Source organism: Rhinopithecus roxellana, chromosome 13 (genome assembly GCF_007565055.1).
Source record: "Rhinopithecus roxellana isolate Shanxi Qingling chromosome 13, ASM756505v1, whole genome shotgun sequence".
Taxonomy (NCBI): Eukaryota; Metazoa; Chordata; class Mammalia; order Primates; family Cercopithecidae; genus Rhinopithecus; species Rhinopithecus roxellana.
In genome coordinates this window covers 59,405,527-59,422,047 of record NC_044561.1, presented here as the reverse complement: position 1 = coordinate 59,422,047, position 16,521 = coordinate 59,405,527, and the positions used below count along the sequence as shown (strand labels likewise).

The 16,521-nt window shown below is 42.7% G+C and overlaps 1 protein-coding gene across 4 annotated transcripts in view; it reads left to right on the top strand.

Annotated features, from left to right (window-relative positions):
- Window positions 1–16,521, top strand: part of LOC104676303 (cat eye syndrome critical region protein 2) — a 194,332-nt gene that overhangs the window by 39,556 nt on the left and 138,255 nt on the right. The gene's annotated exons all lie outside the window — the stretch shown is intronic.

Here is a 16,521-nt window from a genome sequence, read left to right as displayed (position 1 = left end):
TCCTTTTGATGATCACTATTCACTAGTGGGGGCGAAGGGCTATTTTAATGTGGTTTTGATCTGCATCTCCCTTATCACTAATTTTCACCTTTTCTGTGTTTGTTAGCTATTTATATCTTTGGTGATCTTTTAGTTAAGGTCTTTTGCACATTTTAAAATTGGACACTTTGTCTATTGAGCTGTTTATGTATTCTGGTTTTGCTTTTTCCTAATCTAAGGTCACAAAGGTTTTGTTTCTTACATTTTCTTTTAGAAGTTTTATTGTTTTAGATTTACCATTTAAGTCTGTGTTTCATTTTGAGTTGATGTTTGCATATGATGTAAAGTACTGATCAAAGTGCGTGGGGTTTTTTGGGGGGTGGGTAAGGGGCATGTGTTTAGGAGCATTTGTAGAAAAGACCATCCTGGCTGGGCACAGTGGCTCACACCTGTAATCCTAGCACTTTGGGAGGTGGAGTCGGGAGGATCACAAGGTCAGGAGTTTGAGACTAGCCTGGCCAATATGATGAAACCCCATCTCTGCTAAAAATACAAAAATTAGCCAGGCGTGGTATCGCACATCTGTAGTCCCAGCTACTTGGGAGGCCGAGGCAGAAGCTTGAACCGAGAAGGTGGAGGTTGCAGTGAGCCAAGATTGTGCCACTGCACTCCAGCCTGGGTGACAGAGCGAGACTCCGCCCCCGCCAAAAAAAAAAAAAAAAGAAAAGACTGTCCTTTATTAGTTGCCCAAGTCAGTTTTCCATATACATATGGGTTCATTTCTGGACTCTGTTCTATGTCATTGTTCACTCTGTTCTGTTTTTGAGAGAATATCACAGTAGCTTAATTAGCGTAGCTTTTAATAAGTCGTGAAATCAAATAATGTTAGTCCCCTCACTTTGTTCATTTTCAAAGTTGCTTTGGCTATTTTATATTTTTTATAATTCCATATGAATTTTAGAATTAGTTTATCAGTTTCTACAAAAAAAGCCTGCTAGCATTTAGATTGCAGTTGTATTGAATATCTAGGTCCATTTGTAGAAAATGGGCCTCTTAACACTATTGAGTCTTCTGACCGTGATGATGGTACCTGTCTCCCTCTCTAGGTTTTCTTTGATTTCTGACAGAAAAATTTTATATTCAAATTCTCACCTCTTTAGGTATCTCCCATCTTTTGTCAGATTTATCCCAGAATACTTGATTCTTTTTGATGCTGTTACACATTTTTTTTCATAATTGAGATTTTATTGGTGGAGGATCAGTAGAGACATTTCCATTTGTACACAATTCTTTTTTTTTTTTTTTTTTTTTTGAGACGGAGTCTCGCTCTGTCGCCCAGACTGGAGTGCAGTGGCCGGATCTCAGCTCACTGCAAGCTCCGCCTCCCGGGTTCACGCCATTCTCCTGCCTCAGCCTCCCGAGTAGCTGGGATTACAGGCGCCCGCCAGGTTGCCCGGCTAGTTTTTTGTATTTTTAGTAGAGACGGGGTTTCACCATGTTAGCCAGGATGGTCTTGATCTCCTGACCTCGTGATCCGCCCGTCTCGGCCTCCCAAAGTGCTGGGATTACAGGCTTGAGCCACCGCGCCCGGCCCCATTTGTACACAATTCTTAACCTATGTCACGAAATTCTCAAAAGCCATGTATTGTAATCCTTTTTTAAAGTTACTCCAGTGACTTTCCAGCTTAAGATTTGGAAGCAAATTTTCCTTCAGAGGCTATCAAGTACCAGTATCTTCACATGTTGGTCAGCTGTTACACATGGCCACCAGTTCACAACTGAATAGCATGTACACCACATATTCAAATCTGTCATCTTTCACAGCACAGTAACAAAGTTATTAGGAAAACAGGACTGCCACAACCAAAGATGTTACAGAGTGCACACAATTCTGACCGGGAGCAACATGATCAAGGAGTGGTTTTCTGTAGGAAACAATTCTACTAAAAAACAACATGGGAATAGAAGTAATTTAAAATATTCAAGACATTAAATGCAGGACTGACTCCATATTGCCATTTAATATACTTTGTATTATAGGATATAAAAACTAACCCCCCATCTGTGGAATGTTAAGCTGGCACCCGAGACAGTCAGAGCCTCCCATAATTCAATACCCCATACTATTTTCTGGTTGTACCAAAAAATAAACAACCAGCAAATGATTTCACCTCTTAAAAAAAAAAGCATTTTCACTTAAAAAATGGGATGAGGTGGGATTTCCTCCTTCTTAAAAATGTTCCTAGTGCTACTGAAAAACTTGCATTTACAAAATAGTTGATAAAAATACTCCTCTGGATTGTACAAGAAGGGAGACAGGGACCACTGGTAAGACATGGTATATGGCGTTCATCAGACTTGGCTTCTTTCTCTCCTGCTTCATCAGAGGCTGGACTCTCCTCAGTTTTCATTTCCCCGTTTTATGCAGGTAAATCTTCTTTAGTTTCTTGGTTAGCCACTTCGGCCTGTGTTCCCTTTGCTCCCCTTTTCCCTTTTGTTTGCACTTTTTTCCCTGAAGATTTATCCTTCGCTGCTGCCTTTTTCGGCTTCGCTTCCACTTTTGCAGGAGGTTTAGCTGACAACCACGCCAATCTCCTCTTGGGCTCTTCCTTGGCAGCCCCTTCGGCAGAGCTGACCTTCCTCTTGGGCATCCTGGTGGTGGGGAAGGCGCGTGCCAGGTGCCTGCGGGCCGCGGCACGCAGAGAGCCTTCGCAAAACTGGGCTGCCTGGCCGCTGCCACTCCTCCCGCCACCCGAGCTCGCTGTTACACATTTTTAAAAGTTTTCGGCCGGGCACGGTGACTCACACCTGTAATCCCAGCACTTTGGGAGGCTGAGGCAGGTGGATCACCTGAGGTCAGGAGTTCAAGACCAGCCTGGCCAAAATAGTGAAACCCCATCTCTACTAAAAAAAAATACAAAAAATTAGCTGGGCGTGGTGGCGGGCGCCTGTAATCCCAGCTACTCGGGAGGCTGAGGCAGGAGAACCTTTTGAACCTGGGAGGTGGAGATTGCTGTGAGCCGAGATTGTGCCATGGCACTCCAGCCTGGGCAAAACAGCGAGACTCTGTCTCAAAAAAGAAAAAAAGTTTTCGATTATTTGCTAGTATATAGAAATAGCATTGAGTTTTGTATATTACTCTTGTATCTGTAACCTTCTTAAACTCACCTCTTTTAGCAGCCTGTTTGTAGATTCCATTGGATTTTCTGCATAGATGATCATGTTGTTTTTTGTTTTTTTGTTTGTTTGTTTTGTTTTGTTTTGTTTTTTTGTTTTGTTTTGTTTTTGAGGCGGAGCCTCGCTCTGTCGCCCAGACTGGAGTGCAGTGGCGCAATCTCGGCTCACTGCAAGCTCCGCCTCCCGGGTTCACGCCATTCTCCTGCCTCAGCCTCCTGAGTAGCTGGGACTACAGGCGCCCGCCACCTCGCCCGACTAGTTTTTTTTTGTATTTTTAGTAGAGACGGGGTTTCACCATGTTAGCCAGGATGGTCTCGATCTCCTGACCTCGTGATCCGCCTGTCTCGGCCTCCCAAAGTGCTGGGATTACAGGCTTGAGCCACCGCGCCCGGCCTATGTTGTTTGTAAATAAAGATAATTGTGTATTTTTTTGCAATGTGGAGGCCACTTACTTCTTTTTCTTACCTTATTGCACTGTCTAGAGCCAACCATAAAATGTAGAGGCCAGAGTAGACATCCTGGTCTTGTTCCTCATCTTAGAGAAAAAGCATTCGGATCTTCCCCTTTTCCCTTTCGATTTTTTTCCTGCAACCATGGGTTATTTAGAAATATGAATATATTAGAAGTGTATTAGTTATTAGAAGTGTGAAGAATATTAGTTTTCAGATATTTGGAAATTTTCCAGAGAGCTTTCTATTAATGATATCTAATTTAACCCACTTTAGTCAGACAACATATTTTGTATGACTTGCATCCTGTTAAATGTATTGAGACTTGTTTTATGGGCCAGAATATGGTGTCTCTTGGTAAACGTTTCATGTTCACTTGAAAAGAATGTGTAAGGCCGGGCATGGTGGCTCATGCCTGTAATCCCAGCACTTTGGGAAGCTGAGGCAGGAGGACCACCTGAAGTCAGGAGTTCGAGACCAGCCTGGCCAACATGACGAAACCCTGTCTACTAAAAAAATGCAAAAATTTGCCAGGCGTGGTGGTGCACGCCTGTAATCCCAGCTACTGGGGAGGCTGATTCATGAGAATCACTTGAACCTAGGAGGTGGAGGTTGCAGTGAGTCGAGATACTACCACTGCCCTCCAGCCTGGGTGACAAAACAGGACTCTGTTCCTCCCCCCAGCCCTCCCTCCAAAAAAAAAGAAAAGGAAAGGATGTGTATTCTGCTATTCTTGGCTAGAGTATCTTATAAATGTCAGTTCACAAACTTCTTTATCTTTTAATACAATGGGGTGAAATATGAAATGATTCATTTCCCTTCCCCAAATTCTTAGCGTGAGTCTGGAAATCCTGCCAGCTCTTTCTTCTAGCTGAAGAGCTGTCTCCTGATTGGAATGACAGCTTTGAACTGGAAGACATTATTTCATTAGTGCACTAATCAACCACAGAGATTACCTGATTGGCTGCTTAATAATTAAATGAAGTTGCTTGTAATTCTTTGAGCATACACAGAACTAATTAAATTAACCCTTTGCTGCCTGACATGCCTGGGGTATTCTCGTGTGAAAATAGAGGAACCTAAAATCTTTCTTGAACACTGGTGAGGTAAACAAGCAGATGTGTCAGTCAGTTTCAAAGGGAAGCACCTTGTATAAGAAACATTTAAGTACAAATCAAACAAAAAATGCAGATTCAGAAACTACAGTCCTTTGACAACTGGAATATTAGTTTATTAGCCATGTTCTTAAAGCTTAATGGAAAGCTTTTATACCAATACTTTCTTTGGATAGAAATTTAAGAATAACTCTCTTCATAGCCACTTACTGTCTTTGAGGAGTTGGTTGCTGTTGTCGTTTTAAGGATCTTTCAGTGTAAAATCGTTTCCCCAGTTATTTCAATATAAGCTCGCATCAGCCTAGTGAGATATAGAGCAAGGCAGGTGAAAGAGTACTGGGCTACAATCGAAAGAGGCCAGGTGTGGTGGCTCACGCCTGTAATCCCAGCACTTTGGGAGCCCGAGGTGCACGGATCACCTGAGCTCAGGAGTTTGAGACCACCCTGGTCAACATGGTGAAACCCTATCTCTACTAAAAACACAAAATTCGCCAGGCACGGTGGCAGGCGCGTGTAATCCCAGCTACTGGGGAGGCTGAGGCATGAGAATTGCTTGAAGCTGGGAGGCGGAGGTTGCAGTGAGCTGAGATCACACCACTGCACACCAGCCTAGGCAATAGAGTGAAGCTCTCTCCCGCCCCCCCCCCCCCCCCCCAAAAAAAAAAAAAAAAAAAGAGGCCGTGAATAGAGGGCCTTATTGTAGCTTCAGGTTTTGGGTGGATGATTGAGGAAATTAAGATAGGAGAAGTTAGGCACTTTGTCTGACAGTGGTTCTTGACGGGGTGATTTGCCCTTTAGAGGACTTTGGCAGTGTCTGGAGACAGTTTTGGTTGCCACAACTCAGGGGAAGGAGGGGTGTGGGTAGAGGTCAGGAATATTGTCATATAGCCTACAGTGCATAAGACAGCTCTTCAGAACAGCAACAAAAATCATCTAGTCCAAAATGTCAGTACGGCTGAGATTGAGAAACCCTGGTCTGAAGCCAGCTTTTCTTGAGTTTTGATTAGAACGTGGGTGTCCAGAACTGTACCTTTGGTGACTGATCATCTTGTCATCAGTTGTGGGTGATCCCCTCTAAGTTATTATTTTTATTTTTTCAAGTTCATTTGTTAAATTGGGGCAAAATTTACATAACGTAAAATTAATTGTTAACCATTTTAAAGTGTACGATTCAGTCACATTGAGTGACTTCAATATGTCGTGCAGCTGTCGTTTCTATCCAGTTCCAAGACGTTTTTATCACCTCAGAAAGAGAGACCCTGTACCCCCCACCCTCGGCCCCCTCATCCCCCAGCCCCCGGCATCCACTCGTCTGCTTTCTGTCTCTGGATTCTAAATTATTTTTATGTTTGCTTCTTTGTGGTGCTCTGGAAAGAACACTGGTCAGGAAGTCAGCAGAGTGGACTTCACATCCCTGTGTCTCCATTCTTCCTCTTACTAGCGGTGTGATTGGGCAAGTCATTCATCTGTTGTATGCCTCAGTTTCCTTTTCATTTATGTGGCAGCTGTCATGGTAGCCAGAATGCCATTTTTTTCTAAGTAAGATCTTTAAAGTCTGAAATTCTAGCCCACATGTTGTTTGCTCAGCATTTTTGTTGGACATCTGTAACAACATTTTTAAGCCTACACTGATTGCTTTCTCACCCAAGATGTTTCTGAAGCACCATTCCAGGTCCTGCATTAGTGTCTTTGGATTGGTTGTTGCTGGGAATGAGAAGTTAATGTTACTATCAGTTCAGATAAAAGGTTAGCGAGGTAAAGATGCCACCAACATGTTAGTTCCTCCCATAGCTAAACATAAATATATTTTGGGTTACCGGATTTAGCACCTACCTTGTATTACCTTGTATTCATAAAACAAAAGCAAGCATAGTATCTTGCTCTCTTCCCATTGTTGCGTAAAACCCTCCAGTGGCTTTCTCTTGCATTTAGAATAGTCTAAATCCCTTACCATTGCTTAGCAGGCCCACAGAAACTTTCTGCATCTTCTGCCTTCCTTGCCTCGTACCATTCTCTCCTAGCTTTTTAGCTCATCAGCTTTCTTTTCTTCTCATAAAGACTCTGAACTTCTTAGGGGCTTTGCACCTGCTCGTGGTTTCCAGCTCTCAGCTCAGATGTCATCTCAGTGAATGAAACATGCCCTGATCAGCCTATCTATAGCTTGTTCTATTTTATTAATTCCAAATAGGTGTTTTTTGTTTGTTTGTTTGTTTGTTTGTTTGAGACGGAGTCTCACTGTCGCCCAGCTGGAGTGCAGTGGCATGATCTCAGCTCACTGCAACCTCCACCTCCCAGGTTCAAGCGATTCTCGTGCCTCAGCCTCCTGAGTAGCTGGGACTACAGGCACCCGCCACCACACCCAGCTAATTTTTGTATTTTTAGTAGAGACGGGGTTTCACCATGTTGATCAGGATGGTCTCGATCTTTTGACCTCGTGATCTACCCGCCTCCCACAACACCCAGCTAATTTTTGTATTTTTAGTAAAGATGGGGTTTCACCACGTTGGCCAGGATGGTCTCAATCTCTTGACCTCGTGATCCACCTGCCTCGGCCTCCCAAAGTGCTGGGATTACAGGTGTGAGCCACCACACCTGGCCTAATTTTAAGTAAGTTTTATAAAGAGAGTAACACAATGAATTCCTGTCACCCAGTGTCAGTGATTATTAACATTCTGTGTTCATGATCACCCAGTGAAAAGTGTGCCCTCGCTTCTCTTCCCAACCCAGTCAATCTCTGTCACATTTAACTCTTTTCTGCTTCCTTCTTCTGGGGTTACCTTTTTGGTTTACTTTAGTCTGTTTTCTCCCTAAGAATGTGAGTTATATCAGAGCAGGGATCTTCTCTATCCTATGCATTCTTGTATTACATTACCTAGAATTGTCCTATACATAGTAGATGTATTCAATAAATATTTTCTGAGTGAATGAATGAATGAATAAATGAAATAAAGTTTCCAAAAGTAGGGACTGTCTTTTATCCGTATTTGTATTCTGAACTGTGTCTAGTAAAGAGCTTCACACATACTCGATCAAGTGTTTCCTGTCTGCTATTTTTTTTTTTTTTTTTTTTTTTTGAGACAGAGTCTTGCTCTGTTGCCCAGGCTGGAGTGCAGTGGCAGGGTCTTGGCTCACTGCAACCTCCACCTCCCAGGTTCAAGCGATTCTCACGCCTCAGCCTCCCGAGTAGCTGGAATTACAGGCACATGCTAACCATGCCTGGCTAATTTTTGTATTTTTAGTAGAGACGGGGTTTCACCGTGTTGGCCAGGCTGATCTTGAACTCCTGACCTCAAGTGGTCTGCCCGCCTCGGCCTCCCAAAGTGCTGGGATTACAGGCATGAACCACTGTGCCCAGCCCTGTTCACTATTTTTTTTGTTGTCACTGCCCCTCTCTACTAGTAGATTTGTTTACATACCGTAAGCCTTGTCAGGATTTTTCTAATGGGAGGAGAATGGTATACTTTTCTTTCATTTACTTTCTGACCCCCCATTTGTATAATAAAAACAAGCCTTTTTTTTTTTTTTTTTTTTTTTGAAGCAGATTCTTCCTCTGTCGCCCAGGCTGGAGTGCAGTGGCACAGTCTCGGCTCACTGCGGCCTCCACCTCCCGAATTCAAACGATTCTCCTGCCTCAGCCTCCTGAGTAGCTGGGCCTACAGATGCGTGCCACCACACCCAAATAATTTTTGTATTTTTAACAGAGATGAGGTTTCACTATGTTGGTCAGGATGGTCTCGAACTCCCGGCCTTGTGATCTGCCCGCCTCTTCTTCGCAAAGTGCTGGGATTACAGGCATGAGCCACTGAGCCCGGCCGAAACAAGCTTTAATTGACTAGAAATTTTTTTCCTTGCCAGATTCACTTGGTGGTTGTCTCTGCATAGGTAATTTATAACACATTCTAGAAGCCCACATTTGTCTTTCTTTTCTCTGATTCATTGTTTCTAGAGCTACGGAAGGTAAAAGCTGGAAAGGATGTTAGAGATAATTTAAGTTTAACTCATAGATTTACAGTTGAGGATGTTGCCTAAGGTCATATAATAGGTAGTGAGTTGAATTGGGATTAGAACCAGTAGAGCCAAGCCTAGCAGTTAATAGGAAGCCCAAGACTTAATCATTTTCTCATTGTTTCACATTTACGAGTTCTGTTTTATCAGTTGGATTCTTAAGTTCTTTGTCATGCTGACCATGTATTATATTATGCTCTTTTAGTACTTTGCATGGCCTTTAGCATTAGGCACAGAGTAATGTTTTTGGATTGAGAGTCATGTGAAGGCATTGCTTTAGTTGAAAATAATTTAATTTAATATTATATTTCTACCTGCCTTATGGGAAGAGACACCTGCAGGGCAAATCTTGATTACTTGTGCAATGGGTATGTACAAAGAATTGGGAATGGGACAGATGAGATGGAGAAAATTAACAGAAGGCTGCAGATGGTGGCTTAGCACTTTGGAACGAGTCCATCCGTTCCTGCTGTCCAATCCAGTGTGAAAGATCCATCTGGGCCTCCCTTGAGTGCAAGAATGTGATGTAATGGACCTGGGATGTGCAAGCTGGGTTTCACTGAAAGTAATTATCAGGCTGGGTCGGATAGACTTGGAAATGTTAGACATAAGATACACGATGGGAAGAACTCAAGACTTGGGTTAGGCAGGTCCTTAATATAGGACCTATCTTACTTACCATTTATTTAGTAAAATCCAGACCCTTGGCACCTTGGTCCTTGTTTTTGTTTTTTATTAAAATATTTTACGTAAATGTCAAAATTTAAAACAGTACCTTTCTCTTTCAAAAAAAATTATTGTAAACATTTTAGGAAATTGAGATAAGCAAAAAGAAGAAAATAATTATAATTACTTTGAGCCTATATAGGTCTACCTATGTATATATACAGATACATGTAAAATGTATCAATACATGATATACATTTTTATGGCTTTTTAAAGGTAATATATAATAAATGTTTTTCATGTTAATATGTAGATCTAATGTCACTGTAATTCAGATATGGCCATGCTGTCATTTATTACCTGTTGTCGGACGTCAGGGTTTTTTCCAATCTTAAATGGACTAACAGTGCTAAGATGACATCTCTGTGTAAGTGTATACATGACTCTTTCCTTAGGATGTAACTTTATAGTGAAATGTGTAATCTCAAAGTCATGTACTAGTAAATTTCCAGAATATTCTAATGGCCGGTATTCTGGCCATTAGTGGTGTTGTGGCTAATATTCTCAAAGCTTGTCTTGTTTCTTCTGCATGTTAAATAAACAGTGATCCATAGCTGTGGCTACAGTTCTGTGTATTATAACTAGAAAAGACTGGGGAAGGGCCATTTCTATTTGTTGAGTCTGGTTCCCCAAAATACAGTAATAGAAATTGTCACCATTGATTCTTGATGTGATTCGGTCCAGTTGGTAAAGTCATCCTGCTGCTTACAGTTGCGTGTCATTTTCAGTTTCTAGCTCTTCTTTCCTTGTTCATTCCCTGCCCCACCCCCACACTCTTAACTACTTTGTGTGCCCGAAGCAGGCCTGGGTTTGGCTTGGCTCCCATTCTTCAGGCTAAAGAGGCCTTTGGCTCCCAGCTCCTAATCCTGTAGCATTTGCTGATTTTCACATTGTGGGGAGAGATGAGGGCTGTTTCTGCCCTCCTACCTTCACCAGAGGTAAGTGATGGCAGGGTGTTGCTATGGGGTCAGAGACCAGGTAGAGAACCCCCTTTCCAGAGACTCTGCTGAAGGAAAATTAGGACTTCGGAGGCTGAGGAAACTGTCCCTCAGCCTGCCTGGAAAGCTCTTTGAAGCCATTCTTGAGTCTCCATCCGCCTTGTATTGTGTCTTTGTGTGGAGACAGGTGGCGGGCAGCCTTCTGGGTGAGGGGGATGGAACCATGACCACCTCCTTGGGAGGCATCGTGCAGAGCCTTTCCTTTCTCGTGGCAGTGTGGGTGTGACCAGTCTATGTATCTGTGCCTCCACATTCTGTTCTTTGAGGATGCTGCTGCTGCTTTTTTTGCAGTTAGGCTGCAGTCGGACTTCTGATTAGACATAGTTAAGTTTTCTTCAGGAGATGCCTGACATCCTCTTTAAAACTGGTCTGAGGTTGAGAGTGCCTGGCCCTCTCCTGCACCCTCTCTCGGGGCGCACACGCCTTTCTTTGGCCTTGTTGGGAATACTCCTTTTGCAGAGCCTTTGGTCTCCCTGGAGTCAGTGAGGAGGCTGGTGGTGGATGAGGGTTATCTGATGGGGTATGAACCTCCCATAAGGGGAGTAGTATCAGAAAAGTATTCTTGTGGGAAAAGCACAGAGGAGAGCGAAGAAAGCGGAGTGATGGTCCTAACCTTGGAGAGTGTGGAGGAAAACAGGGTACTGACAGCATCAGAGGGCACCACATACTCCTTTGCAGGATTTCTTTGTTTCCAAGCAAATACCCTATAAGATTTGGAGTCAGTCCGTTTCGGTTGCTTTTAATTGTTTTGAGGCACGTTCTTAGTGTATTGCTGTGTCTTGGCCGTGATTACCTCACTTCCTTAAGCTCACTATTTCTGCTGCTGCCTGGCTTGCGGACTCCATTAACATTGTTCAGACCTGGGGATCTTAGCATCAGGGATAAGAGGTGTAGAGAGTCCTTCACTGCAGGACTCTACCTGTCGTCTTTCATTTGGTATTCAGTATGACATTTTGGGCCTGCTCGCCAAACTGTTCTGTAAGCTAGATATGTGGTCTAAAGATAGTCCAAATTTCATGTGCATGTGGAAGGAGGATTATTATTGTTACTTTTTGAGACGGAGGAGTCTCGCTTTGTTGCCCAGGCTGCAGTGCAGTGGTGCGATCTCTGCTCACTGCGAGCTCCACCTCCCAGGTTCACACCATTCTCCTGCCTCAGCCTCCCAAGTAGCTGGGACTACAGGCACCTGCCACCACACCTGGCTAATTTTTTGTATTTTTAGCAGAGACGGGGTTTCACTGTGTTAGCCAGGATGGTCTCGATCTCCTGACCTGGTGATCCGCCTGCCTTGGCCTCCCAAAGTGCTGGGATTACAGGTGTGAGCCACCGCACCTGGCAGAAGGAGGATTATTAATCACTCTAGATCCCTAGGAGACAGAGATTCTCAGTGTTGACAGTTTTAAAGTGTATTGCAGGTACTTTATTACTGATTGTGAATTCCCTAAGTTGGCAAATTATATACCTAAAAAGTTAGAGTAGATGCAAAGTTATTTTTGTAATATTCTCACATTTTCACATGCTCTCTAGGACGGGAGAAAAATGGTTGGGGTGAGGCGTTGGGGGCAGTGGGAGTGGATTATAGCTAGTACCCCCCAAAGCCTGTGTGTGATTTATCTTGAGCCTTTCTTAGTGATGTACCTGTTGGGGGCATGCTTACATGTTTAAGGCATCTATTTGTCTCCAGTGATTAATTTCTGAGGTGTGGTTTATAAAGTGAGAATCAATTTTAGACAGTGTAAAATATATGATATGCATTTTTACTAAATTGTCTCTTACTTGGGGCATAGGAATATGTGTAAGATGAATGGTTAATTCACTTAGAAGGCATTCGTGTTGGTGCCTTCAGTGCCTAGTGGCAGGTACTATAAAGTTATTACATGAATGAATATGAACCTTACCTGTTAACAGACATATGTTTTATAGTCTCAGTTATTGACTTTTCTTTATTTTTTCAACTGAAATGAGGTTTCTCTTCTTCTTCTTTGTTCTTCTTCCTTCTTTCTTCTTCTTGAGACAGGGTCTCTGTCGCCCAGGCTGGAATGCAGTGGCACAATCTCAGTTCACTGGAACCTCCACCTCCCAGGCTCAAGCCATCCTTCCACCTTAGCCTCCCAAGTAGCTGGGGTCACAGACGGGGGTGCACCACCTTGCCTGGCTAAATTTTGTATTTTTTTGTAGAGATGAAGTTTCTCCATGTTGCCCAAACTGGTCTCAAACTCCTGGGCTCAAGCAATCTTCCTGCCTTGGAAGTGCTGGGATTACAGGCATGAGCCACGATGTCTGGCCTACTGTTTTTTAATAGTTCATTTAAATTACTGTGCCTTTTACAGTTGGTATTTACACTATGCGTAGGATAAAATGGGGAGATGTCTTAAAGTAGTGTAGGGAAGCCTCCAACAGTCAGGAAAACCCAAATCTGGGCCTGGGTGGACCAGCGCCTATTCTTACTTTTGCCTTAGGCTATCGTCATGAAATGGAAGGTTTGTGTTTGTAAGTGGGTCAGAAATTGGAACTTCAAAATGTTGGTTTCAGCAATTTCGGTTTATCTGTTCTTTACTTTCATCTACAAATAATTTGAAACTTTTATCTCTCTGTTGTTTGTTCATCAGTCCATCAGTCGGTCCATCCATTGGTCCATTGTGTAGCATCTGCTGGAACACACCTTCCTCTTAGATTTAATTTTTTGTTCATTCACCTTCCTCTTAGATTTAATTTTTTGTTCATTGAGGGCTCATCACCAAATCCAGAGATCCAGGTTTCCCAGTACAGTCATGATTTCTGGGAAGAAACTGTTTTCAGGATTGTCATTCATGTTTCCAGGCCCTTCCTATTTTTGTGTTAGAATAAAATGGTGACAACATGAAGTCAGCAGTCAGTGTGAAGGGAGTTGGTGCCTTACTTAGTGAGGTAACTTAAGGGAACCTTGAATATGACTCTCTAAATGTGACAGATCGCTTATAAAATATGTTAACATATATAGAGTTAAAAGGTAAGCTAGAGACATGAAGAAAGGAGCAGTGATTTATATTTATCACTTCCTTAAAATGATTACTAATATGGAATTTAGAATTTCTTTTTGCCTTGTGAGTCAAGAAGATGGAATATATATCTACTTTTAGTTTTTGTTTGTTTTTTTTGCTGTACCTTTATTGTTGCTGACCTTTTTTTGTATTTGTTTCCTTTGCCCTCAGATACTGACAAATTGCATCCTCCTCATTAATGCTCTGAATGATAAAATGGGTAAAACTAAATAGGATATGTTGGTTAGGATTTTGGTCCCACAATCTAGGCTATGGGAGTTCAAATCTTGATCATACTATTATTATTATATTGTTATTTTGAGACAGTCTTGCTCTGGTGGCCCAGACTGGAGTACAGTGGAGTACAGTGGCACCGTCTTGGTGGGTTCAAGCAATTCTTGTGCCTCAGCCTCCCTAGTAGCTGGGATTACAGGCACCTGCCATCATGCCCAGCTAATTTTTGTATTTTTAGTAGAGACACGGTTTCACGATGTTAGTCGAGCTGGTCTGGAACCCCTGGCTTCAAGTGATCTGCCTGCCTCCCTCCCCCAAACTGCTGGGATTACAGATGTGAGCCACCACACCTGGTATTGATCATACTGTTACAGATGGATCATGATTCTTCCCACTTGGAACCTTAGATTGTGTCACTAGCTGTACTTTTTTTCTTTTTTGTCTTTTTTTTTTTTTTTTTTTGAGACGGAGTCTAGCTCTGTCGCCCAGGCTAGAGTGCAGTGGCACGATCTCGGCTCACTGCAACCTCCTCCTCCTGGGTTCAAGTGATTCTCCTGCCTCAACCTCCCGAGTAGCTGGGATTACAGGCACCCACCACCACACCCAGCTAATTTTTGTAATTTTAGTAGAGACAGGGTTTCACTGTGTTGGCCAGGCTGGTCTCGAACTCCTTACCTCATGATCCACCCAGCTCGGCCTCCCAAAGTGCTGGGATTACAAGTGTGAGCCACCACACCCGGCCTACTTGTTTTCTTTTTAAATAAATAAAGCACCATTGGATACCAAATGTGCGCATTTATGATTATATCCATATAGTAACTCCTTAAAAGTGTCACGGTATGAATCTTTTTAAAGCCTCTTGATACGTATATCACACTGACATTGTTGTCAGATTGGAGGTTTTTTGTTTTTTTTTTTTTAACGACACTTTAAAAAAGTCTTTTAAGAATTTAACTTTATCGGTCGGGCGCAGTGGCTCAAGCCTGTGATCCCAGCACTTTGGGAGGCCGAGACGGGTGGATCACGAGGTCAGGAGATCGAGACCATCCTGGTCTACACGGTGAAACCCCGTCTCTACTAAAAAATACAAAAAACTAGCTGGGCGAGGTGGCGGGCGCCTGTAGTCCCAGCTACTCGGCAGGCTGAGGCAGGAGAATGGCACGTAAACTCGGGAGGCGGAGCTTTCAGTGAGCTGAGATCTGGCCACTGCACTCCGGCCTGGGCGACAGAGCGAGACTCCGTCTCAAAAAAAAAAAAAAAAAAAAAAAAAAAAAAAAGAATTTAACTTTATCACATACAGTGGTAGATGTACCTTGCTAGTTCTTGAAGAAACTTATTTTTTGATTGGCTTTACTCCATGCTTTTCCCAAGTTTTTGTTGTAGGCATCTGAATAGAAATGGCATTAGATAAATTTAAATGTAGGCCTACCACAACCATTGACTGGCACTATCTTTATAACAACTTAAAAAGCTGTACTTAGTGAAAGTAGTATTAATCATTGTCTGGTTTTGACAAGACTTGTAAAAAGAGAGGAAAAAATAATTAGGTTAAAAGTGTTATTGCTACAATTTCTGCTTAGGATGAAAAGTAAAATTGTGGCTCTCTGGAATTTACTTGGAAGCAGATCTTCTGGATAGCTGAGATTTCCATATAGTGGAGTTTACTACTGTTTACTGCTTGTGGCCTGAAAAAAAAATTTTTTTTAATTGATACAAGATCTCGCTATGTTGCACCAGGCTGCCCTCCAACTCCTGGCCTCAGGCTATTCACACGAGTAGCTGGGACTATAGGCAGCATTCCACAACACCCAGCCTGGCCTCTTATTTTATTTTTGTATTTTTTTGAGACAGACCCTTGTTTTTCACCCAGGCTGGAGTATAGTAGCGTGATCTTGGCTCACAGCAACCTCTGCCTCCTGGGTTCAAGGGATTCTCATGCCTCAGCCTCCCTAGTAGCTGAGACTATAGACACGTGCCACCATGCCCAGCTAATTTTTTGTATTTTTAGTAGAGACAGGATTTCACCTGACTCTGGTTGGTCAGGCTGGTCCTGAACTCCTGACTTCAAGTCATCGACCTGACTCGGCCTACAAAAGTGCTGATATTACAGGTGGGAGTCACTGTGCCCGGCCCTCAATTTTAAATTTTCTGCTTTTGAGAAGCATCTTGATAGAACATATTATACTTCTTATCCTTAAAAACACACACACACACACACACACACACACACACACACACACACACACACACACACAAAAACCAATAATCTTTGAGGTATAATTTGTATACAATTAATTACACAGATTTTAAGTATACAGTTGAGTTTTGACAACTGTATACAAGTGTATAACCACCACCCCCCAAAAAATATAAATCATTTTCATTCCCCAAGAAAGTTCTCTCATGGCCTGTACAGTCAAATCTGGCCCACCACACATACCCTGGCCCAGGCAGTGGCTGATCTGATTACTCTCACTACAGATAAATTTGTCTGTCCTGGAAAATAAGTGGATTCATACCATATGCAGTCTGTCTTGTCCTTCCCAGGCTAATGTATGGGATATACTTTTACCTAGTCCCAGTAATTGTGTATCCTCAAGCCTGTGTGTTCCTGCCCTGCGCTGTAGCCTAGTGGTTCATTTTCGTACTCTTGAGCTGTGTATGTCTTTGCCTGGAACTGTAGTTGCCCCACAGTTAAATACTGGGAGAGGGAGGTTTCTATTGCGCCTCATGTCAGAAACCAACCCCCTTTTACTTGCATCCTTCCACATACACTTTCCTAATAGTTTTCTGTTTCTGTTATAATTAGCTGTGAGCT